Below are 27,144 nucleotides of genomic sequence, written 5' to 3'. Positions count from 1 at the left end.
AGGGCTAGGCACATTTGGAGGATTGGCTGATGTTGTGCCAGAGGTGGAAGATCCTAATGTTCCGGCAGGAAGGGAGGTCGGCTCCACCATGTGCTGGCGAACGAGCTGCTCCAGGGCAGTGGCGATGCGGATGTTGGCCCTGGTATTTTCCGCCAGGGCCTGACCAATGGTCACGTTGGCCACAGCATTTTGCTCCAGGGCCTCAGCCACCCGTACCAGACTGGCGTCCATCCTCTGCAGAATCTCCGTATGGAAATCCGATTTAAAATTGAGTTCTGTGAGGAGGGACACTGCCTGCGAGGGGGATTGCCCTGGACTGGCTTCTGCAAGGTCCTCAGCCGGATGTACTGGTTCCTCCCCTGCAGAGCCAGCAGAAATTCTGCGGCCAAGGATCCCCTCTGGAGCAGACTCATCCGCCTGTGTCTCTGTTGGAAAATTGAGAAAAGACTCACATTACAATCTACATATTGCCACAATAACATTTCACAGTTGGTGACATCACAACATTTACCTGGGACAACATGAGGAGCCGCAAAGTCTGGCATGTCCGTATCCATGTTGGACACACCAAACACCTCCACAGGCTGCACACACCCCTGTGCCAGCTCTTCTAAATCAGTAAACTCCAATGACACAGGGGTGGGACCTCCACCTGTCCCCCTTGCATGCCTAGCCCTGTCTGCCATTTTTTGTTTCAGGCGATATTTGAAGTCTTGCCATCTGTGGGTTAAATTGGAACCATTACTTTTTATTTGGTTTTTGGTTTTATGGTGGTCAAGTGTTTACTTACCGCCGTTTGACATCCCGGGCTAGACGGACATAATCACCCACCCTATTGACATCCACGGCTACCTCTTCCCACATTCTCCACTTCTGGCTTGCACTCATATTCCTGTCTGCCTGTGGCAGGATGTCCACACACTTCTGAATCAAAACCTCCATCTCCTTTCTTGTGAATTGTGGCTGCCTTTTCTTTTTGGCAGCTTTGCCCGGAATACTGGGCCCAGCAGCCTCTTCCATGTCTTCCTCCTCACCTATTTGGGTAAATTTGCAGAATTCTCAACTTCACAACTTGCACAATATTATGTTTCTAATTAATCATTGAGTCAAAATGCATGAAATACTTACCGCCTGACTGTTGTCCATTGTTTCCCTGGTCTGTAGCCATGTGTGATGTTCAAACTAGAAATACACCAGAATTGTGTTTTTGACTCGTGACGTATTTATACATGCGTCCTTATTTTGCGGCCGCATCATTGATTGTGCGTTCCTCTGATCCTTCCTTAATTTGTGCGGGAAACGAAACACTATTTATGGCTTGGGGCGTCTCGACTCGAGGTGGCGTTTATTGAATGTTGGAGGTTACGTTGGTTGGAGTTGATTGTTGGCTGGTGTCGGAGATTGCGTTTTTTGTGTTTTTTTTTTTTTTTTTGGTTTGTCTTTGTTTTGCGTTCCTTTATTTTCCATTTTGAAATTTTTGGTCGTTTCCAGTTTTGGTAAGTTTGGGGAAGTCTAACTTTGGGTCAATTTGTCTCTCATTCTGGTGTCGATTTTTCTGATAAGTTTTTCCCGTCATTTCATCTCTCTTAGGTTTTATTTTGGCTCTGCCCCAAAGACATTTTGGTCCGGTTTCTTATATATTATCTCTTGGTAAGTTCATTTGTTAAACTGTTTAGGAAATGTTCTTGTTTGTCTGTACGCAACTTTGTTTGGCCTTCCACATGTAACGTTGTTTTTAGCAAATTGGAACTCTGTTTTTTTAACATTATTTATGCGGCGTTATTGTGCCATGTATTTGCGAACTAATTAGCGCATTTTTACTTCTTCCTATTGTGCCTTGTATTTGCGAACTAATTAGCGCATTTTTACTTCTTCCTATTGTGCTTTGTATTTGCGAACTAATTAGCGCATTTTTACTACTTCCTATTGTGCCTTGTATTTGCGAAATAATTAGCGCTTTGTGAAATGTGTATTCATCCCTTAAAAATGTTTTTTTTTTGCTGGAGCATTGGTTGCTTACATTTGGCCTCAATTTGACGTAGTGTGCGAAACGTCGTTTTGCTCTTTGCCCAAATGTGAGTGTGTCCCCTTTTATTTTTTGTCTTGCTTAAATTTGTGATGACATGGTCAGCATAAAATGATGTATATTTTTGATGTTATTATTTGCAGTTACAACATATCATGACAATACCCCGGCATGTAAGCATCAATGGATGGTATTTTCAAGCAAAGTTACATGTATTTTTAATGGGTGGGGTAAAAAGGCTGACATTCCAATGTTGTCATTTCAGGTTGATATGGGTCGGATTGTTCTGGCCATGCTCCCGGAAGCCGACCAACCTCAATCTCGTCCCAGGCGTAGGCATCGTAGGCATGCAAGGCCCCAGATATTTCGAACACGTGTCACCCTTTTTGGAATGCCAGATCATGAGGTTTTAAGACGATACCGTCTTCCTCCAAAAATCATCATAGACACTCTCTCATTAATAGAGAGTGATCTTGAGCGGCAAATTGACAGTACTACAGCAATACCACCACTGACGCAATTTATGGCGGTGTTACATTTCTGTGCCTCAGGATCGTTTCAAACAACGGTGGGAATAGTGGCGGGCATCTCACAATCCTCCTTTTCCCGGATCCTGAGGGCAGTGATGGAGGCACTTTTCAAGCACCTCCATCATTTTATTCAAATGCCTTTGGATATGGGTGCCCTTAGTGTGGCCAAGGCCAATTTTTACCAAATAGCTGGCTTTCCACACATCATAGGGGTTGTGGATGGTACTCACATACCACTTCAGCCTCCAGCACGGCTGGAGGCAATATTTAGAAACCGGAAACACTATCACTCCCTCAATGTAATGGTGGTATGTGATGCCTCCCTCCAGATCCTGTCCCTGAATGCAAAATTACCAGGAAGTGCACATGACTCCTTCGTCATCTGGCAATCAGGGATATGGCACAAATTAACCAACCTACAAGCTGGTGATGCGTGGCTTCTGGGTAAGTGGAGACCTTTAGTACATAACAATGTTAAGCTTCATATAGAGTGAGCCTGATGTTGACTTTTCATTTTCACAGGGGACAGTGGCTACCCTTGCACGCCCTGGCTGCTCACTCCTTATTTGGCTCCCACACCAGGGCCACAAAGTGAGTATAATTCCGCACTTACAGCCACCAGGCAAGTGGTGGAGTGCTGTATCGGCCTTTTAAAAGGCCGATTCAGATGCCTCCACCGCTCTGGTGGTGAACTCATGTATTTGGCGGATATGGTTTCGAAAATTGTGGTCCTGTGTGGGATATTTCACAACATCGCCATAAGGAGTGGGGTCCCAATGCAGCCAGAGGATGCCTTACCTGAGGATGGCCCCCCCAAGGTTGGCCGGAGGTCAGTATGTGGGGGGGCCATACGCGATGATGTGGTGGCCAGATTTTTTAGGTAATTATTTGAAAAAAAACAGTGTTGATACCTAATGTGGTTGGGTTTGTTTGAGAACATCTAATTTTTGGCTAATTTTTTTCTCCATCTTCTGTTTTTTTACATAATCTTTGGCACTCCAACGATGACTACTTCCTGCTACCCTTACAAAACCTGTATGTGGATATTTTGGGGATATATTCTGGAACCCTTATTGCCACGCCATATATGTGGAATCATGTTGGCATGGTCCTTCGTCAACCAGTTCTTGATTTTGTTTTTGTGATGTGGTTTTTTTGGTATCTGTTGTATTTGAGATTATCACTGTGTGTTTTATTTGTGAGTGACCACTTTGATTTTTCAGTTATGTTGATAATAAATTTTTTGAGAGTGAAATGTTGTCCCTTTTTTGGAACGTTACCACCAAGTGTAACCAGGTTCACACACGTTACATTTGACTAAGGGGTAATCCAGTACTGACGCCATTTGAGCAAAAATGTTTTCTTTATTCAGGGTCCAAACCAACACCAAAAAGAAGCCTGTACAATCCTTTTGCTTCGTAATATTGCCCTAAGCTGCTTGCACACCAACTAGGAACCTGTAAAATGTAGAAATATCTAATTGTGACTACACCAAAAAAGGGAAATCAGATTTGTAGTTAGGTGTTTCTTGTGGCTGTTTGACATAAAAATACAACACACACTCTTATTGACAAAAATTTGAAATCCTTGCAGGAACACTCTACTTATGTCAGGGTAAACAATATGTGGTTTTGAAAAAACGAATGAGCCAGAACGTAACTTCAAACAAAACAATTTATTTACAGAATGGGCCAAAAATCAAAAACTACTCCCTAAGGAGGACCGACATACGGTCAAGGACCACCAGCACCCCGATGATATTGCTGTGCATCTGGGCCACACAGGCGGATAAATTGGCCCGAAGCCTCTGTTCCTCTGTGGGTGAGAAAAGTGTGGGGATTAATACAACAATAGTGAAACCACATTAAAAAAAAAAAAAAAAAAAACACTCCACAAAAAGCAATTTAAAAAAACTGCATTAAAACTCATCAAACTAAAATGGTGTAGGGCAAAAATACAAGGCCTATGTCCAAATTCCGACAGGTTTGCTATGTGTATGTTGAAAACAGCAGTAACAGGTTACGGCAATCGCCCAAAACCACAAAATTTTGGAAAATAAACCCAAACATAAAAAAAAAACATGATTACATACAGTTTGTGACGATAAAAAACTGCCAAAAAACACATACCGGAAGACCCAACGCCAGCTACAGAAGGCCCTCCATCGTCCTTCGCGGAGGTGGGTCTAATCCCCAAAGATCGGGGCGGGGTAATGACCGACTTCGGGGAGGGGGTCATTCTAAGAGGGGTGGTTGGAGGAGAGGGGGAATTGGGACGGAGGGGAAGGAGGCCAGAAAAATCTGGCTGAGGGTGTAGGAAGGCCGGGGAGGAGTGGGGAATAGGGGAAGGAGTGGAGTTGGAGTGTTGGCTGGGGGTTGGGGAGAGTGGCCGTGATCGACGTCTGGCCGGAAGCTGACGGCGTAGTCTTCGCTGGGCCCCTAAAAGTTGGGAAACAAATTGGGGTTAGTTCCAACACAAATCCGCGCCCAAAAACAATTTCAAATGCACCCCCAAAAACAAAACAAAAAATTATATGAGGATAATGAATAAATATGAACTACAGGGAAAACATGGCCATGCAGATATGAGGATAATGAATAAATATGAAATACAGGGAAAACATGGCCGTGCAGATATGAGGAGAATGAATATGAAATACAGGGAAAACATGGCCATGCAGATATGAGAATGAATCAATATGAAATCCAGGGAAAACAGGGCCATGCAGATATGAGAATGAATAAATATGAAATACAGGGAAAACAGGGCCATGCAGTTAGGGCCACAAAGACAAACATGAAAACCACAATCCATTAAACTTACTTTCAGCTATCTGCATGCGAAAGCATGCCAGCAAGCGGGGCGTCCGCCGTTGCAGGTCCGACCACCTGCGCCCCAGCTGCCCGATATGGCGGCGTGAGCCGAAGGAGCGCAGGCGGGCCCGAACCTCCGCATATGCGGATCGCTTCTCGCGGTTGGTGATGGGTGGAGGCTGGCTCGTGATCCGCTTATCCATCACCTCCGTAAGCACCAGCAGCTCGCGCCTGGTGAATGCGGAGGCTCTCATGATGGCAATGGAGTTTTTCCTAAAAATCATTTTTGATAAAGTGCTCCCAAATTTTATGATTGGCTAATGTATTTAGGAAATTAACAGGAGCAATTCTATTGGTTAGTGTATGAGTCATGTGTTCGACAGGGCCAGAAATCTGTGGAGACTTATGATAGGCTTGATGCAGTGACATGCGTAAGCAAATTTACATAAAGAAATGAACTCCAGGAAATATGCGGGTATAAAAATAAATAGAACAATTATTTAATAGGGGCTAACATGTATTTTGACAAATAAAAGCAAATGTTTAAGCCGTACGTATTCTGCGGGTAAACACAAACACGGACATAAATAAAGTTTATTGCATTGTGTAAAAAAAACCAAAAAAACAATTAAGCTAATTGATATATTGATTGGCATGATACGATTGAGAGAGGTAGGCAGAATAAACGAGCAGTTAATCCAAATGTGACAGTCCAACGTCCGGGTAGTACTAGTGCGTGCGTTCCCTTCAAACCACTTCGGGGATGTACGCTCGCTATTTGGCACGCTCGTTAGTTAGAGGAGGGGTCGCCTGAGTTTGGGGAGGATGTTTTGATGCGAACTAAAATACGAGCGTGTGCCTGAATTTAAATATTTTTTTACGTTCGCCCAATGTACGAACGGCCACTTGCGTCCGGGTCTGAATGAGGGCCAATGTTCGCACAAGCTGGATGAAAATATCAAAATGCCGTCTAGGTAGACCACCACAGAGACATACAGTAAGTCCCGGAAGATTTTATTCACAAAATTTTGAAAAACTGCAGGGGCATTGCAGAGACCGAAGGGCATTACCAGGCATTCAAAAAGCCCATCTCGAATATTAAAAGCGGTTTTCCACTCATCACCGGCTCGTATCCTACTAAGATTGTATGCTCCTCGGAAGTGCAACTCGCTGAATATAGAGGCTCCTTTCACCCGATCGAACAACTCCGTAATGAGGGGTATCGTATACCAGTTCTTAATTGTGATGTCATTTAGGCCTCGGTAGTCGATGCAGGCCTCCATCCTTTTTAGACATGTAGAAGAAGCCTGCTCCCACAGGGGAAGGTTCTCCTGAATATATTCTGACATGGCCTTGGTCTCAGGTAAGGACAGCGGGTAGGTACGACCACGTGGCGGAATCTTGCCGGGAACCAAATCGATGGGGCAATCCCATTCCCGATGTGGAGGCAGGGTATCGGCTCCCGCTTTACAGAAGACGTCCCCAAAAGAACGATACTGGCTGGGTATTTGTGCAGAAGTAGAAATGTGGATCTCTTTGATGGGCCTAATTTGATGAAGGCAGACTCCATGACAAGCTTCACCCCAGGATAAGATCTGCATGGTTCCCCAGTCAATGTTGGGAGAATGTTGACGTAACCAGGGATATCCAAGAATTACTTCATGGGAGGCCTTGGGAATAACTAAAAATTAAATTTCTTCCATATGGAGAGCCCCCACTCGAATCTTCATGGCTTGCGTACGTAGAGATACCACACCATTGGAAATTTGGGTACTGTCTACTGCGGACAAGATGACTGTATGCTTGAGGTGAAAAACAGTAATCTCAAATCTCCGGACGAGTTCAGTAGTGATAACATTTTCTGCCGACCCTGAATCAAGGAGAGAAAGAACAACTTTAGGACCATGTAAAAGTTCCAGAAGAATGGACAAGGTAGAGTCAGTTTTAAGTAGAGACGAGGACATAACTCCCAACCTGGTGTCTCCGGTGCCGGTTAGGAGCGGTAGTTTCCCGAAGGACGACGAGGGCAAGCAGCAACCAGATGCCCAGTCTCTCCGCAATACATACAGAGGTTCTCCCAGCAGCGCTTTTGTCGTTCCTCAACCGAGAGGTGGGCCCGGTTAATCTGCATAGGTTCGTCGCCTAATGATTGGCCAACGCAGGCACCTGACCCCAGATCCAAGATGGCCGTGCCCAGTGAACTACAGCGTGGAAGCGCTGCCCAACTCACCCCCTCTCTCCTGCCTCCGGCATCTTACAGCAGCTAGCGCCGTTCTCCAGGGACCCGCACTGCTGCCGGACGACCCACGCCAGAGCGTCCGGAGAGGTTAGGAGCACAATCCAGGCTGCCTCTCAGAGCCGGGTGTGAAGCAACACTGCAGTGCCCGATCGCTATGACGCTGACTCCCGTGTGGCCGCTCTAAAGAGGAGGTCAGGGAGAACTGTGCTCTGAGAATGAAAAAATGGATATCTAAATATACAGGTCACTAGTGCAGGCAGGTGCCCTAGGTCCCACTGGGCAAAAGGGTGCCTGTACCACCTTGTCAGTAATCCTGCCCTGCGCCTCAGTGGTCAGTGCAAAAGCCATTGCTTCTCAGCGTGTTTAAAAGGGCAAATCTTTTAATAGTAAAACACCAATATGTCAGGGGCATACTGATCTCAGACTTGTGTGTGGAAGGAAGAAATGTGCTGTGTAGCTATAGACATCAAGACTAACCCATGATCAAATAAACAGCGTTCCTTAAACTCGAGCAACCTGCTTAAGTTAATAAACTTCGGTCACTAAAGCTACGGCCTTTACAGAAACCTCAATCCTGTTTGCAAATAAATACTGCTGGTTTCTAAATGTGCTTATGCAATTTAAGTTGTCATATTACAAATCATTGAAGTTTTAATATTCTTAATTCAATGCTTAGTTACCTTTAACATTCACAGTTAAAAGTATCTGTATTGAGGGTTCAACTAAAACGATCAAGCATCTATTGGCCCTCATTCAGAGCCACTCGCAAACAGCAGTACGCTCGTTGCGTTCCGATGTTGACTAACCGCGCATGCGTCGGTGTTACACTGCGCATGTGCGTACGGCAGATTGCAAGCTTTTTTTCTCTCGTTCCTAAAATAGCGTACAGGAAGTGACATGTCAAATGTGATTGACAGAACAGGGCGTTTTTGGGTGTTGACGGGGGTGGAGATGGAAAAACGCAGGCGTGGCGAGGCGTTTTTGGGGCGTACATACATTAGCAGATGCGAACGTCAAATGTGTTCGGACCGTCACATACGTCACTGGAACATCCTCTTTCCCTTCAAAATGCTCGCACAGTTTAGGGTCTGGATTACTCGACCACATTGGCGATGGCCTTCTCCTCCGTCCCGGGACTCCATGATGTTGCAGCGATTAATCGCGGGTGGTCACAAAAGCAATTAGTGTTGTATTGAAAACCGGCTTGGTATGTGTTTGGAAAGCAGTTTATTGGGATAGCACAAAACCGTACGCAAGTGGAAATCATACCTGCTAATGTCAGGATTACACAATCAATTGGCGTACATTTTTGGGGGGTTTTTTTGGCCTCAATTTGTTGTTTATGGCCTATTGTGACAATAATGTCATCATGTTTTAATTAGCTCCTTTTTTTTTTTAATGTGGAATTTGCATCGTTACGTGATTTTTTAAACGTTCCTTCAAGAGGCCTTTTTTTTATACAAATGAAATGGTTTTTTGTGTCCTTTTTTGCCTTTAGGGCCAGGATTAAATGTAACCCATTTGTACAATAATGTCACAATACAATGTCAGATTTTTTTCATAAATTTATTGTTTAAACACAAACCAATTGGCATAATATTTTTTTTTTTTTCCTGCCAAAGATACTTTTTATCAAAAATAAATAATCAATAACTGATAACATAAACGTACAAAAATAACTTAAAAACATTTCACAAGAAAGGAGAGGGAAGTTTTGACCAGAAAGGAATATGAGCCAAGCACAGAAGGAGTGTGGGAAAAGTCGCCATTGCTGTCACCGTTTTTTCGCCCGTTTGGATGGGGGAGGGTGGGCGCCAGACCGGGTCCGGGATGCCATCGGGCTGGCCTGTCCAGAGGCAGATGTTGTGGCCTCTGGACTAGGCACAGGGCTAGGCACATTTGGAGGATTGGCTGATGTTGTGCCAGAGGTGGAGGATCCTGATGTTCCGGCAGGAAGGGAGGTCGGCTCCACCATGTGCTGGCGAACGAGCTGCTCCAGGGCATCGGCGATGCGGATGTTGGCCCTGGTATTTTCCGCCAGGGCCTGACCAATGGTCACGTTGGCCGCAGCATTTTGCTCCAGGGCCTCAGCCACCCGTATCAGACTGGCGTCCATCCTCTGCAGAATCTCCGTATGGAAATCCGATTTGAAATTGAGTTCTGTGAGGAGGCCCACTGCCTGCGAGGGGGCACGCCCTGGACTGGCTTCTGCAGGGTCCTCAGCCGGATGTACTGGTTCCTCCCCTGCAGAGCCAGCAGAAATTCTGCGGCCAAGGCTTCCCTCTGGAGCAGACTCATCTGCCTGTGTCTCTGTTAGGAAAAATGAGAAAAGAGTCACATTAGAATCTACATATTGGCACAATAGCATTTCAGAGTTGGTGACATCACAATACTTACCTGGGCCAACATGAGGAGCCGCAAAGTCTGGCATGTCCGTATCCATGTTGGACACGCCAAACACCTCCACAGGCTGCACACACCCCTGTGCCAGCTCTTCTAAATCCGTCAACTCCAATGACACAGGGGTGGGACCCCCACCTGTCCCCCTTGCATGCCTAGCCCTGTCCGCGAGTTTTTGCTTTAGGCGATATTTGAAGTCGCCCCATCTGTGGGGAAAAATGGAAGCCATTATCCTTTGGTTTAAAATGGGGTTTGTTTTTAGGGGGGGCAAGGGTTTACTTACCGCCGTTTGACATCCCGGGCTAGACAGACATAATCACCCACTCTATTGACAGCAACAGCTACCTTTTCCCACATTCTCCACTTCTGGCTTAGACTCATATTCCTGTCTGCCTGTGGCAGGATGTCCACACACTTCTGGATCAAAACCTCCATCTCCTTTCTTGTGAAATGTGGCTGCCTATTTTTTTTGCCCGCTTTGGCAGGAATACTGGGCCCAGCAGCCTCTTCCATGTCATCCTCCTCACCTATTTGTGTAAATTTACAGAATTCACAAAATCACAACTTGCCTAATCTTATGTTTCAAATTAATCGCTGATAGAAAATGCATGAAAGACTTACCGCCTGGTCTGTCGCCATGTCTGAGGTCCAAACAAGAAATACACCAGAATTTGAATGCGTTTTCGTGACGTATTTATACATGCGTCCTTATTTTGCGGCCGCATCATTGATTGTGCGGCCCTATGATCCCTCCTTAATTTGTGCGGGAAACGAAACACTATTTATGGCTTGGTGTGTCTCAAGTCGAGGTGGCGTTTTTGGATTGTTAGAGGTTATCTTGGCTGGAGTTTATTGATTGCGTAGAAAGGAGTTGGAGGTTGGAGATTCGTTTGTTGGTTAGATTTGCGTTTTTTTTTCCGTTATCTTTGTTGGTTTATATTTTTGGGACCTCGTTTGTTGATTTGGTAAGTTTTGTGAAGTCTAACTTTTGTTCAATTGTTGTTTCATTGTGTTTCGTATATTTTGTAATTTTTGGATACCTAATTTATTCTATTTTAGATTTTGTTTATTTTCGACCCCAAAGACCTTTTGATTTTGCATCTTAGATATTTGCTCTTGGTAAGTCCATTTTTTATCTTGTATTAGCGAACTAATTAGCGCATTTTTAGTAGTTACTCTTGTGACTTGTATTAGCGAACTAATTAGCACATTTTTAGTAGTTACTCTTGTGACTTGTATTAGCGAACTAATTAGCACATTTTTAGTAGTTACTCTTGTGACTTGTATTAGCGAACTAATTAGCACATTTTTAGTAGTTACTCTTGTGACTTGTATTAGCGAACTAATTAGCGCATTTTAAACAGCTTAATAATCAGTCTAACTTTTTGATGGTTTAGCTTTCGCTTTTTGAGCCAACATTTCGACCCGTTTTGATGTACTGTGTTAAATGTCGCTTTGCGGTTTTGCTAAATGGGTGTTTGGCATATTTGAACTTTGGTCTAGCACAAAATGTATCAACAAAAATGCACAGAGTGAAATGTGTCAAGTAATTTTGTTGTTTATTTTCAGTTTGGACGTATCATGACAATACCCCGGCATGTAAGCAGCAATGGATGGTATCATCAAGCTAAGTTGTTTTAATATAGTTTTGGGGTGGGTCAAAAGCCTTACTTTGAAATTTTTGAATTTCAGGTTGATCTGGGGCGGATTGTTCTGGCCATGCTCCCGGAAGCCGACCAACCTCAATCTCATCCCAGGCGTAGGCATCGTAGGCATGCAAGGCCCCAGATATTTCGAACACGTGTCACCCTTTTTGGAATGCCCGATGATGAGGTTTTAAGACGCTACCGTCTACCTCCCAAAATCATCATAGACACTCTCTCATTAATAGAAAGTGATCTTGAGCGGCAAATTGACAGTCCAACAGCAATACCACCACTGACGCAATTTATGGCGGTGTTACATTTCTGTGCCTCAGGATCGTTTCAAACAACGGTGGGAATAGTGGCGGGCATCTCACAATCCTCCTTTTCCCGGATCCTGAGGGCAGTGATGGAGGCACTTTTCAAGCACCTCCATCATTTTATTCAAATGCCTTTGGATATGGGTGCCCTTAGTGTGGCCAAGGCCAATTTTTCCCAAATAGCTGGCTTCCCACACATCATAGGGGTTGTGGATGGTACTCACATACCACTTCAGCCTCCAGCACGGCTGGAGGCAATATTTAGAAACAGGAAACACTATCACTCCCTGAATGTAATGGTGGTATGTGATGCCTCCCTCCAGATCCTGTCCCTGAATGCTAAGTTACCAGGAAGTGCACATGACTCCTTCGTCATCCGGCAATCAGGGATATGGCAGAAATTAACCAACCTACAAGCTGGTGATGCGTGGCTTCTGGGTAAGTGGAGACCTTTAGTACATAACAATGTTAAGCTTGATACACAGTGTTCCTGATGTTGTCTCTTATTTTTCACAGGAGACAGTGGATACCCTTGCATGTCCTGGCTGCTCACTCCTTATTTGGCTCCCACACCAGGCCCACAAAGTGAGTATAATTCCGCACTTACAGCCACCAGGCAAGTGGTGGAGCGCTGTATCGGCCTTTTAAAAGGCCGATTCAGATGCCTCCACCGCTCTGGTGGCGAGCTCATGTATTTGCCGGATATGGTGTCGAAAATTGTGGTCCTGTGTGGGATATTTCACAACATCGCCATAAGGAGTGGTGTCCCAATGCAGCCAGAGGATGCCTTACCTGAGGATGGCCCCCCGAGGTTGGTCGGAGGTCAGTATGTGGGGGGGCCATACGCGATGATGTGGTGGCCAGATTTTTTAGGTAAGTTTGACCCAAACTACAGTGTTTATACCTAATGTGTTTGTTTGCGAACATCTAATTTATTTATTTTTTTTTCACCATCTTCTGTTTGTTCACATAATCTTTGCCACTCCAACGCTCACTACTTCCTGCTACCCTTACCAAACCTGGATCTGGTGATTTTGTCCATATATTCTGGAACCCATATCGCAACGCCATGTTTGTGGAATCATGTTGGCATGGTCCTTCGTCAACCAGTTCTTGATTGTTTTTTTTAATTAAATATTTTATTTGTATGTGTTGTATTTGAGATTATCACTGTTTTTTTTTTTTGGGACTGACCACTTTGATTTCTCATTTATGTTGTGAATAAATGTTTGGAGAGTGAAATGGTCTTCCTTTTTTTGGACGTTAACAGCAAGTGTAACCAGGTTAACACACCTTACATTTGACTAAGGGGTAATCCAGTACTGACACCAGTTGATGTAAACTGAAATATGTTTGCAGGTTCCCAACCCACACCAAAAGGAAGCCTGTCCAAACCTTTGGATTTTGAAGATTGGCCTAAGCAGCTTGCACACCAACTAGGAACCTGTAAAATGGCGAAATATCTAATTGACACTACACCCAAAAAGGGAAATGACATTGTTACTGTTATGTGTTTCTTGTGGCTGTTTAACATACAAATACAAAATACAATCTAACTTTTAAAAAAGGGAAATCCTTGCAGGAACAGTCTACTTATGTCAGGGAAAACTATTTTTGTTTTTGAAAAAAAGAATGAGCCAGAACGTATATTAGAACTACAAAATTTATTTACAAAACAAAAATAAACAAAAAAAACTACTGGCGAAGGATGCCAGACAGCCGGTCAAGGCCCACAAGAATGCCAATGACATGTTGGCGCATCTGGCCAACACAATCGTCCACCTCTTGTCGACGCCTCTGTTCCTCTGTGGGTGAGAAAAGTGTGTGGATTAATAAAACAATAGGGAATCCACATTAAAAAAACAAAAACACAACGAAATCACTCCTAAACCGAAAAAAGAAAAACCAAAACAAAAAGGGGGTGCTGGCAAAAATACAAGGCCTATGTACAAATTCACACAGGTGTGATATGTGTATGTTGAAATCAGCAGGAAGAGGTAAAGGCAAACTGCTAAATCACCAAAAGTAAACCAAACAAGCACGAATAAAGGCACGACACATGATTACATACAAACAGTTTGTGGTTAAAAAAAATGAGAAAGAAAAACATACCGGGAGCCAAAACGGGAGCTCCGGAAGTCCCTCCATGTTCCTCCCCGGAGGAGCCTTCATTCCCCAAAGAACGGGGAGGGGTAATGATGGACTCCGGGGAGGGGGTAATTGGAAGAGGGGTGGGTGGAGAGGGGGAAGTGGGACGGAGGGGAAGGAGGCCCGACAGTTCCGGGAGAGGGTCTGGGAAGGCAGGGGAGGAGTGGGGTATAGGGGAAATATTTGGGGTGGAGTGTTGGCTGGGGGTTGGGGATAGTGGCCGGGAACGCCGTCTGGCCGGACGGTGACGGCGTAGTCTTGGCTGTCCTCCTAAAATATGTCAAACAAATTGAGGTTAGTTTCTGGGCAAATCCGGGGCCCAAATAAAAAAAAAAAAACCAGCAACAAAAAACATGCAAATAGGAGTAGAATGAAAAAAACAGAAATAGAGGGAAAACAAGCACACGCTGATATGAGGACAAATAATTAATAGGACAGACAGGAAAACATGCACACGCAGATATGAGGACAAATAATTAATAGGACAGACAGGAAAACATGCACACGCAGATATGAGGACAAATAATTAATAGGACAGACAGGAAAACATGCACACGCAGATATGAGGACAAATAATAAATAGGACAGACAGGAAAACATGCACACGCAGTTTGCCCCACAAACACAAACATGAAAACCACAATACATAACACTTACTTTCAAGGATCTGCATGCGAAAGCATGCCAGCAAGCGGGGCGTTCGCCGTTGCAGGTCTGACCACCTGCGCTCCAGCTGCCCGATGTTGCGGCGTGAACCCAGCGACCGCAGACGGGACCGTGCCTCCGCATACGCGGAGCGCTTCTGCCGGTTGGTGATGGGTGGAGGCTGGCTGGTGATCCGCCTATCCATCACCTCCGTAAGCACCAGCAGCTCGCGCCTGGTGAATGCGGAGGCTCTCATGATGGCAATGGAGTTTTTCATACAAAACATTTTTGATAAAGTGTGCCAAAAATTCTGATTGGCTAATGTATTTTGGAAATTAACAGGAGCAATTTTATTGGTTAGTGTATGAGTCATGTGTTCAACAGGGCCAGAAATCTCTGGAGTTATGATAGGCTTGATGCAGTGACATGCGTTTGCAAATTTAAATAAAGAAATGAACCCCGGAAAATATGCGGGGATCCACAGCAATAGAACAATTGTTTAATTGTGGTTCACATGTTTTTTGAACAATAAAAGCGAATGTTCCATCCGTACGTATTCTGCGGGTAAACACAAACACGGACAAGAGTAAAGTTTCTTGCATTGTGTCGAAAAAAAAAAAAAAAATTAAGCTAATTGATACATTGATTGGCATGATACGATTGAGGGAGGTAGGCAGAATAAAGGAGCAGGTAATCGACATCTGACAAGGCCACTTCCGGTTTCACTTGTGCGTGCGTTCCCTTCAAGCCATTTCAGGGATGTACGCTCGCTATTTCGCACGCTCGTTAGTTAGAGGAGGGGTCGCCTGAGTTTAGGGAGGAATTTTAGATGCGAACGAAAATGCGAGCGAGCCATTGAATTTAAATAATTTTGTACGTACGCCTAACGTACGTGCGCCCGCTTGCGAGTGGGTCTGAATGAGGGCCTATATTGGCAATATGTTACAGCATTTATTTGCCTATAATGCATAATTTAAATAAACTAAAATGACATGAACAAGGCAAAATATGGGATATACATTTAGAAGGGACTATGACTTCATGCAAGAAGCTAGACGTTATGAAGAACAAAAGTTTATGGGAAAGTAACAGAAGCTGGAAAAATAAGCAATTGGCTAAATGTTTTATTTTGGAAGGAATGGTAGTATGATACATAAATACTAAATATAATTATGTAGGAGTGAAACAATGAGCAATAAAAAGAAAAATCAACATGTTATAAACTTAATGCCAGTCCAATATTTTTGGTATAAGAAATGGTGCAGTCTGCAGAAGCAGGGACAGATGAGTGGGGGTGGGCAGAGGGACTGATCTCTAAAACTAATATATCAGAAGGAGAATGGGGTGTGGGTGTGAAAGTGTCATGTCCAAGGTTCCTAAATGTTAATAAAAGATTTAGAAGAGCTGCGAAGGTGCAGGTGATATATTCCATCTTATACAGTACGTGCACCAAGCAGGAGGAAAGAGTAGGAGCTAATCAGCAGTAATATGACAAGTAGCAGCTGAGATGACATGGCAAATTAATTTGTTCTGGTGTTTGATGGTGGAAGGGATGTTCAGGGGGAGAAGGAATGTGGAAGAAAATATAATCTCTAGATTCAGGAGGGAGAACAGGAGTTGCCATATCTCGGACCAGAATGTTGAGATTTTACGACAGTGACACCAAATTTTCCTATAAAGGAGCCTTCTGCAGGGCAGACTTTCCAATATCTAGTTGAGGAGCTCGGAACAATACAATGATGACCAGGTACTACCTATATAGGAGTTTATAGGAATGTTAGTTTATTTTGACACTTATTAAGCTTGAGGTAGTATTTTTCCTTATTTCCCCCCAATCCTCTCCATCCAGACTCTCTCAAGTCCTTTATGGGGATTCTTGTGGGAAAGACCTATTCACTTCAGTTCAACGTAAAGTATGGAAACAAGTGCCTTGTTAGAGGACTGGTGGCGACATGATTATTCTAAGGTGGTAAGAAGTCTGGCCCAAAGTTGGGATTTCACAGTCATGTAAGTGACATAGTTGAAGAAATTGGAAATAAATGTTTATTTGTTATATTAAACATTTCTTTAATATCAACAAAAGAAGCATAAAAGGAATCTCTGCAGATGTTGTTGGGATATCAGATCCCCGCAAGCAACCGAGATGTAAAAGCAATCAAATGTTTTACCAGAGTTCATAAGAAAGATGGGTTCTGGTATCTGCTCTAATTTAAACCCAGTGTATGAGAAATTGTTGGATGAATGAAGGCATGCTTTGGGCGCTTGGCCTTTGTCAACCATAGATACTCCAATACCCTCATCCTCAATTGAGGTCCAAACTCTCAATTAGGAAGGTTAAACAAAATGTGTAAAAAAGTATTTAGGTGCGCTGTCAATTAGCAGCCAGTCAGAGGTAGTCAGCCTCTATATATATATATACAATAAGGATAAAAAGATTGGCGCTTGAGCTAATATTGCATGAAAATCTAATAATAAAATAAAAATGAATAGATGAGAAGCGGATGTCTAAAAAGTCATTATACACATTTATTATAAACAATACATATAATAAAAATAAAAAGTCTCTATTGAGAGCATATATAATGAGTCACATGTGTAGTTCTACTCTCTGGAGAGCTGGGGAAAAGAATATATATATATATATATATATATATATAATGGTGTCCAGGTGGAATTTCAATATGGAATTTTAGTATTGGTTCAAGTACAGCGGATAATTACCAGATGAAAATCCTTTTTGGGTGGCAGTGAGGATGGAACCATACAAAATAGATAAAGTGCAAGATTCTCTGGATCCACAGTTGAAAAAAATCCCAATGTCCATAGAGTGAGCTTCAGCATGCTTAACACATTTCGCTGGATATTAAGGCTCCAGATTCATCAGAAGCATGCTCTCAATAGAGGCTTTTTATTCTTATTATATGTATTAATTGTTTATAATAAATGTGTATAATGTCTTTCAACAAGGAAGGGCTGTTCCATAATACATCCTGAGCAAGTTGCACACCTAGATAATAGTGTCTAAAATTTGGAAGACCACCCTGAGCCAACCTTTGCAATATGCAAAGTTGGATTCTGTGTTGTTTCTTCTGCCAATAGAAGATTTTAAAAGGAATGAAGGTGTTATGTAAGATTCAACAAAAATATATAATGAGTCTCATGACACCTGAATCCCTAATGTGGTGGTATGACTATCAGCAGCATATTAGTATAATCAGATTCAGTATTAACTCATGACAGTTCACCACAAACAACAGGACCAGGAGTGAAAGTCAGAATAGTAAGACAAAGAATTTCAATGGATTAAAAATGAATCCCAAATAGATCAAGACTTTTGAGATCCAAGAAGACAGAGGAGCTCATTCAGACCCGCTCGCAAGTGGCCGCTCACTCGTACGTGGCCAATCTTCTTCTACCGCGCATGCTTTGTTATGCGCATGTGCGAAAGAGTCCTTGCGATCACATATTCCTTTGCTTGTATGGACTGTGACCAGGAAGTGACTCCCGATAGGTGACTGACAGGAAGGGCCGTTTGTGGGTGTTGATGGAGGGTGGTCTAAAAACACAGGCGTGCCACAGCGTTCGCACAGCGTTATAGGGGCGTACATAAATTATCTGCTGCGAGAGAGATTGAAGAGCGGAAGTAGTAATATGTCACTCTGCAAGCAGATTTCAGGTCTGGATGCTCGTCCAGCTTGTGGTAGGGTATGGGCTCCCGCAAGGCCGATAGTATTTTCGTTACTACCTAATGTAACCGATGTTGCTAGTGATGTTGCTTTTTCGAAGCCAACAATGCAAACACCTAATAATCGGCAAACTTGTTGGTAATACCAGGGATAATTGTCTAGTCAATTTTGTCAGGTGCGTTTGCATGTGCGAATTGGCTTAGTTAACCAATTTACTGCTGCTGGAATTCTAAATGTGTTTTTTTTTTTGTTTTGTACAGACACTAGTTTTTTGTTTAATTTTTTTGCAAATGTGTTTTGGAAGCAATTAGCTTTTCCCTGGGATGATTAACCCTGCATATTTTTTGTGGATAATTACAAAGTAAAAATTGAAATATAGACAAACACGTATGCTGTTGAATGTATATTTGTTTATTTTTATTTATTCATTTTTTACTTTTTGGACCATTTAAATTCATGGTTTAAAAAATAAAACAAACATTCTAAAAAATGCAGTATAATTTAAAAACAAACAAACTAAAAATTCACGAGGAAGGAGATGGAGGTTTGGGTTGCAAGAAATATGGGGTCTGCACAGGAATGGATGAAGGACGAGATAGCCAGTTCTATTTTTGGGGTTTCTTATGCCTCGGCTGAAGTTGAAGCTTCGCAACAGTCGACTGGCATGTAACACGCCGACTGGCCTGGCCAGAGGTGGATGGTATTGGCTCTGGCCTAGGCATAGGGCTCGCCAAAGGTTGGGGGCTGGCTGATGGGCTGCCAGAGGTGGTGGGCCTCGATGGAATAGCAGGAAGGGAGGCTGGCTCCAACATGGCAAGTCGGTTGGCCTACTCCTGGGCAGCAGCCATCAGAGTATGGGCCACAGCAGATGACTCCAGGGCCTCCACCACCCTCAGCAGAGTGGCCTCCATCCTCAGCAGAACATTTGTATTCTGCTGAGTCTGGTCGACCAATCAGTGAGGAGGGCCATGGGCTGTGAGGGTGATGCCCCAGGAGTGGGCTCCACAGAGTCCCCAGATGTATTACTTGGTTCATCCCCTGCATACACTCCAGATCTGCTGGGCCCAGACCTCACCTCAGGAGCAGACTCTTCCTCCTCTGGTTCTGTAAAGAAGTAAATAACAAATAATCATATTGTTTATAGCAAGTTGTTTTTGTCAAACTTTGTTTATTTATTTATTTTTTTGTTATCATTTTGAAAATTACCATCTACACCATGTGGAGCTGCAAAGTCAGGCATGTCTGTGTCCATATTCGACACACCAAACACCTCCTCTTCCTTCACAGACCCCTGAGCCATCTCTTCCAAAGCAGTTAAATTGAGCGACTCAGGGGTGGAACCACCACCTGTCCCCATGGCATGGCGAGCCCTATTTGCGAGCTTCTTCTTCAGCCGGTACTTGAAGTCGGTCCATCTGTCATGGAATTGTTTTTTTTAGTTTTTTCACTTAAAAGGCAATATTTGTTTAAAAAAATCAAACATTTGGATTCTCAATAATGTACCGTCTGTTAACCTCCAAAGTTGTTCTGAGGATGTCTCCCTCCACGTTCACAGCACTGGCTATCTCGTCCCAAATCCTGTCCTTCTGGGCAGCCCCCATATTTCTGGGTGCATGGACAATATTGTCCATGCACATGGCAACCAAAACCTTCATCTCCTTCCTCGTGAATGGTGGCTGCCTCAGCCTGCGCCTCTCTTTGCTTGGCCCAGCCTCCTCCTCACTCGCTTGCGCATCTTGAGGGTCTAAACATTGAAATTGTAAATTTGGGATTGCTTTGTGAAACATGCATAATTCATACTGTCATTCATTTTTGGGGCAAGTGCAAACATTGACGTTTAAACTAAACTTACTTAATTGGGCCGTTCTTTGGTTTGACTACTCCTCAGAGTTCATGGTCTCACTACTGATCCAAGCATGAGTAATAGTGGTGATTGCAGAGTTATTTATAGATGCCTATGCATCATAGGTTGTGCGCCGTGCTCTGTGTTTGCATATTTTTTTGGCGGGGGCGGGAGTTTGCACCCTATTTAAGGTTGAGGTGTTTCAGCCATTAGATGTGCTTTATTGTTGCTGGTTGTTGGGTTTAGTGTCTGCACAATATCTCATTGGTATTTTGGCCAGGTAAGTACATATGAGTACTGCATGCTGCTCTTGTGTTGATGTTGCCTTAGCCTGCCATGTTTGTCACTATTCCAATGTCTAGTAATCTTCTTTATTAGCCGGTCATGTTTTCCAGTGAATGAATTTATTTTTTTCTTTTATATTCTAGTAGTGCCTTCTCTTTGTTTTTGGCTTGGGTGGACTTCCCTTTTCATCAAGATTTTTCGTTTGGGCCAGGTAAGTACATAGGAGTACTGCATGCTGCTGTTGAGTTGATGTAGCCTTAGCAGGCCTGTGTTTGTCACTATTTAACTGTCTATTAATCTTCTTTACTAGCAGGCCATGTTTGTCACTATTGAACTGTCTATTAATCTTCTTTATTAGCAGGCCATGTTTTCCAGTGTATGTTTTTTTTTTTTTATTCTAGGAGTGCCTTTGTTTACTTTTAGACTTTGGAGGACTTCCCCTTCTTTTGATTTGGATTTTGAATTCCCTTGTGGCCAGGTAAGTACATTTGAGTACTGCATGTTGCTCTTGTGTTGATGTTGCCTTAGCAGGCCATGTTTGACACTATTGTAAATTGGGTGAATCGGCTTTATTAGCAGGCCATGTTTTATACAACTAAAATGTCTAGTTTTCTTATTTGTTTACTTTTCTTTTCCATGTTTTTAATTTTTTATAAATTTGTTGTTTTTTCTTTATTTTAAAAAAACATGTAAGAGCAAGTCAAGATGTCCCTTCCCAACCCTGTAAAATTATTCTACATTCCACAGAAGTTAAGTTTTTGTGGGAATTAGGTTAGCGATACTTACCTTAGGGACGATCAGGATTTTCACCCTTGCCGGGCTGCCACTGTCGGAATTTACTACACCCTACTACACCCGCCACCAGGCAGGTGGTGGAGCGCTGTATCGGCCTATTAAAGGGCCGATTCAGATGCCTCCACCGGTCTGTATATGTCAGGATATGGTTTCCAAGATCGTGGTCTTGTGTGGAATATTTCATAACATCGCCATAAGGAGTCAAGTCCCAATGCAGCTAGAGGATGCCTTGCCGGAGGATGGCCTCCCTGAGGTAGGTGGTATGGGAGTGTCTAGGGGGGCCATCTGCGATGCTGTGTTTGCTAGATTTTTCAGGTAGATTTTCAGGTAGATTTTTCAGGTAATTTTTTTTTATTTGTGGCATATCTGTTCTGTTTTGTGCGACATATTTAGGCCATTTATGTTTAGATGATTACCAATGTTTTAATTTTGTAATTATCCCATGTATGCTAATTATTTTTTCTTTGTTTTTTCTCAATCAAACATTTTTATTCCCCTTCAAAAACCAACAATGCCACATTATCAATAAAATTGTCTGTTGCATTTGGAAATACCACACTTTGGATGGATTTGGCCAACATGTTGGAATGCTCCATCTTCTCCCAGCTCTAGATTTTTTTTTTAATAACATTTGTTTTGTGTTTCTCATTGTTGGAAATACATTTTCGTGTTCTGTAAGTTTATTTGTAATATTTTGTTTAAACATTTAAGTCAGTGCACATTCCTAGATCACATACATTTTCTTGGGGAGTTTAAACCAAAACAACATACAGATCCATTTAATTATTATGTGTGTGAATGTGTGTTTGAGGTAATCAGGATCGCACTTTTAGAAAAAGTGCATCAAAACGTATGCATCCTTTATTGTTTGGATTTTTGAAATTTACCCTTAGCCCAACTGTTTACAAAATGCATTGAGAACATATGCTAGATATGGGTAGTAGGGCTAACCTGCTTTTTGAGTGCTTTTGTGTTTGTTAAAATTTTGCCATAAAAATCTGCACAATTCTAACCTAAATTTAATATTGTAAAACCAGTCCTAGGTATTTAAAACCAGTAGAAATGTGGTGTTACAGCTACCCATTGAATTGACAATGGATGTCAATAACTTTAATATTAAAGAAACATTGTTTACCCTGCAAAACATACAGAATCATTTGTACACCTTGGTTCAGAATATGGTTATCAGTGAATAAGGACTCAAACAAATTTTAATTACAAGCCAAGGGACATTTAAGAAAAACAAACTAAAATTTGCCTGTCAATCGATCCGCAACAATGAAATTATGTTGCGGAAGCAGCCATCCAGCCGGGCTAAATGATAGTGGGCCTCTTCGAGCTCCTCAATCATTCGTTGGGACAACATCCAGGGATATCTTGGTAATGTAACAAATTATTAATTTCTATACATAAATTTGGCCTTTAAACAAAAGTATTCTAAACAAAATCCAAATAATAAAAAGGGAGTGGGCACTAAGCTGACCTCTAGCTGAAAGATAAGTACACATCGGTACATGCATAGCAAAAGTTTGGCCACATTAAATGTTGAAAACTGTGGCAGGGGTTGCTGCACAATGTAGTTATGGCTTTGTAAAAAATGTGTCAAAAAAATAATGGTTTTTAACAAAAACCAAAACAGGGTTAAACATACATATATGTACACACGTTTCCGTTAAAAAAAAATAAAAAAAAATGTATCAATGCTAGTTTACCCGTTTAAAAAACATACTCTTACACATTAAATTGATGATATAGGACCAGGTAAGAGAGGGTAGAGCACTATATGGTGGTTATTAAAGAAGAGATACAATTGTTAATAAGGCCAAATGTCACAAACAGTAACAACGACACAAGACGTGTGTTGGCATGTGGCATGGCACAGTTCATAGTAGGCTACTTTGTTCACAGAATTAATATAGTAAAACTGGATATTTATGTTTTATTTTTAATACTGATGGCAAAAAAGCACCAATAAGTGCCAAAAAAAAACAATTTTAAATACTTATCTGTGTGTAAACTCACACCTAAAACACAATTTTTTAGTTTTTAATTTGAAAGGATAATGTTGTCCATAAATTAGGACTTATGCTCAAGACTATTAGATTTTTTTGTTGCTAAATCATATGATGTGGATGATCTAATTTCTTGCTTTTGCAACATCTAAAAAATGTCTTTGGTAAAGGCATCAACAAACAACTTTTTGTTATTTGACTGTGGATACATTTGTAATTACTTTTTCAGGCCTAAATTTTACATGGTGACACCTCAAGAATGCTTCAACATGCACCAAGGACAAAGTTGGCTTCTATATATGTTTCTGAATTTGTTACAATTCATAACAAGTAGGCATATGGCAAAAAATTTATTAAAAAACACAACCTGTAGTAGTGTCCAATTATAATGACCACACCATCAAGAAATACACACAATATTTGCCTACACATTCTTATGTTTAAAAAAACCCACTTGTGGTTATATCTACAAGGCCACCAATTTTGAATGCTATATGCTCACCCTTAACAACATTACCATGCAGCCGCACACATACATGATAATTACAATAAAGGACCTATTTTTAAAAGATTAAAAAATTATAGTACATATTACCTGCATTACGTGAAAATGCTGGATACGGTGACAAGTTAAAGTCTGTTGGGGGTGTTCTAGGGAGGGAGGGGTAATTTGGGAGGAGACATTTGGTAGGATTGGGCAGGGGAGGGAGGAGACATTTGGGAGGAGTGGGCAGGGGAGGGAGATTTGGTAGGATTGGGCAGGGGAGGGAGGAGACATTTGGGAGGAGTGGGCAGGGGAGGGAGGGGTAATTTGGGAGGAGTGGGCAGGGGAGGGAGGGGTAGGAGACATTTGGGAGGAGTGGGCAGGGGAGGGAGGAGACATTTGGTAGGAGTGGGCAGGGGAGGGGCTTTGCGGAATGGGCCCACGAATTGCGAGGTGGCCTGCTCTTATCCTCGCTCTCCGTATACGCTGTTGTCCTAAGTGAAGAATATATTTTGATTACATTTTGTTTTGGGATTGTTTGCTATGTTTTTAAACATGAATTGAGTACAGGTATACTCATATTTTCACTAAGTTTAGATTTTTGGATGGAGGAAAGGTTACATACTGCACATAATATAAACTACAGTAGGGCCATACTGTACAATAGTTGCAAAATACATTACTAGTTAATATATTTACACTACAGTTGGCCCATACTGTACAATAGTTGCAACATACATTACTGGTTAATATAGTTACAGTACAGTTGGCCCATACTGTACAATAGTTGCAACATACATTACTGGTTAATATAGTTACAGTACAGTTGGCCCATACTGTACAATAGTTGCAACATACATTACTGGTTAATATAGTTACAGTACAGTTGGCCCATACTGTACAATAGTTGCAACATACATTACTGGTTAATATCATAGATACAGTACAGTTGGCCCATACTGTACAATAGTTGCAACATACATTACTGGTTAATATCATAGATACAGTACAGTTGGCCCATACTGTACAATAGTTGCAACATACATTACTGGTTAATATCATATTTACAGTGCACTAAAATATATATATATAAAAAAAAAAACAGTAGGGGCAAAATAATTGTTAGGGAATTTAAACATTTTGATAAGTCATACTAACGCTGACGAATACGCAGCCGCAAAGAAGCCAGAAGGGCAGGTGATCGGCGGCGCAAATCTGACCACTGCCTTTCCAACTGCGCAATGCTCCTCCTGTACCCCGTGATACGTACCAAACAGCGCACTTCTGCATTCGCTTCCCTTTTTATTCGGTTGGGGATGAGGGGGGGAGGGCTAGAGTGCCCAAGCGCTGGTCTATAACTTGCACCAAAATGGCCAGCTCACGGCTGGATACTGCATGAGTCATGTGCCACTAATATTTCATAATATTGCGAGTTATGATTGGCTCCATGCGTTTAGGTGCGATTGCAAAGTTAAGTGCAAGAAATACCCATAGATATAAATCCAGAACATTTTGAAAAATGCACTTAGTAACATGAAAACATTTAAAATCAAATAACAAAACAAAAACCACCCCCCCAAAAAAGAAGGGTTAAAATAAAAAACCAAAGCAAAGAATATGACATCTGAACAATAAAGTTTATTGACATAATCAAAAAAAGGAAACAGAGCCAACATTTGCCCAACACTTAAGTTAATTAATTAAATAATTGACATCAATCGATTAACATATGCTGTGTGATAAACAGATAGACAATCGAAACATGACATGTTTGCTGCAGAAAAATACCCTGCGAGCGCAAACATCAAATCCAAACAAAAAAAACATGTGGTTCGGTTGCTAACTTCTGTCGCTCGCTAGCTATAGGAGCATTGTAGATTATTGGGCATCATTTTGATTGCTGGCGAGCGCATTGATTACCATATTCTAGCTCATCTAGCGCTTTGGTTGACTATCTGTTACATCAGCAAGTGTGGCAGGGTCACAATCAAAACACACTGCTACATGTGTGAATGGCAAGCACCTGGATCCTGCACACTTTTGACCGACCCATTATCACAGATGTAACAACCCATTAATGCCAGTGTGTGTATACAGCATCACACATTACTCCATTCAGGGCAAGTGAATTGGCTTTGACTCCAAATGTTGCCTGAAATCCCTCACTGGCCCCAGCTCTTCCTGCTAGTGGTTGTGGTATTTGTGAGGAGGAGCAGTGGAGCCTCCAGACAAAGGGTCAGTTTCACCACAGGAAGACCTGCTGCTACCCCTAATTCAACACTCATAGGTGCTGACTTCGCTGTTCAGGCACCAAGCATGTTCCAAAAAAAGTGGAGGCGTCAAGGTTGGATCCTTTGTAGTCTTTCAATAGCAAATTCAATTCCATTCTGTGAAAGTGCACAAGAGGGATACTGTTTTGCAGTTGACTTTCATATCTGCCCTATTGCACTGGACTTTTGCAGATGACGTGCATTACAATCTTAGATTCAAGCTATGTCCTGCCATGTAGTAGTTTGCAGAACTCCCAAACAATGGGAGTGATGCCATGAATCCCACCGATGCTACACAACAGGCTCACCATCAGCAAGCCCACCCTAAGAATTACATGCCCCTGTTCGTGCTAATGAGTAAAAGACAGGGGGAACACCAAAGACAGTGCCAGGGTTAGCAGGATTGGAACATATGCATACTCAGGAAAAAATAATTATTGCCAAATGAAAGAAGAATTGCAACAAAGACAGGGAGAACCATTAGTGGGGGTACAACTAAAGGCCCCCATATATCAGCAATTGATTGCAGCAATTCTGCTATTTGCAATCGATTGTGTATAAAAATGTTTCCCTTTTTCAATTGATTGTGGTAATTCTGCAATCGATTGAAAAAGGGAAAGTTTATCTCTACAAAATCATTTTAGACTGCTATTCTGCTCCATGAAGGGTTATTCTTATATGAGCAAAACGTGTGCTATAAATATGTGTCAGTTGGTTACTTGTATTATTCTGAAATAAGAATGTTATACTACTTGTGATTACTGTATATTCTAAACACAGATCTATTACCCACTGCCTATCGATACCTATGCCGCTGGTCAAATAACTGTCTAAGCGGTCTATTTACTAAGCCTTGCATGGAGATAAAGTGAACGGAGATAAAGGCCTTCTACGACCACACGGCCGCCTCAATGTTTGTCCAGTGTGCATGCGCACGAGGGAGCCGGCTCCTTTGGTGGCATGCGTGAGACCCGCTATGACCGACAGCGCCGGTCGTAGCGGGTC

Source organism: Taudactylus pleione, unplaced genomic scaffold (assembly GCF_031769625.1).
Source record: "Taudactylus pleione unplaced genomic scaffold, aTauple2 ptg000217l, whole genome shotgun sequence".
Classification (NCBI taxonomy): domain Eukaryota; kingdom Metazoa; phylum Chordata; class Amphibia; order Anura; family Myobatrachidae; genus Taudactylus; species Taudactylus pleione.
Note: the sequence above shows the minus strand (reverse complement) of the source record.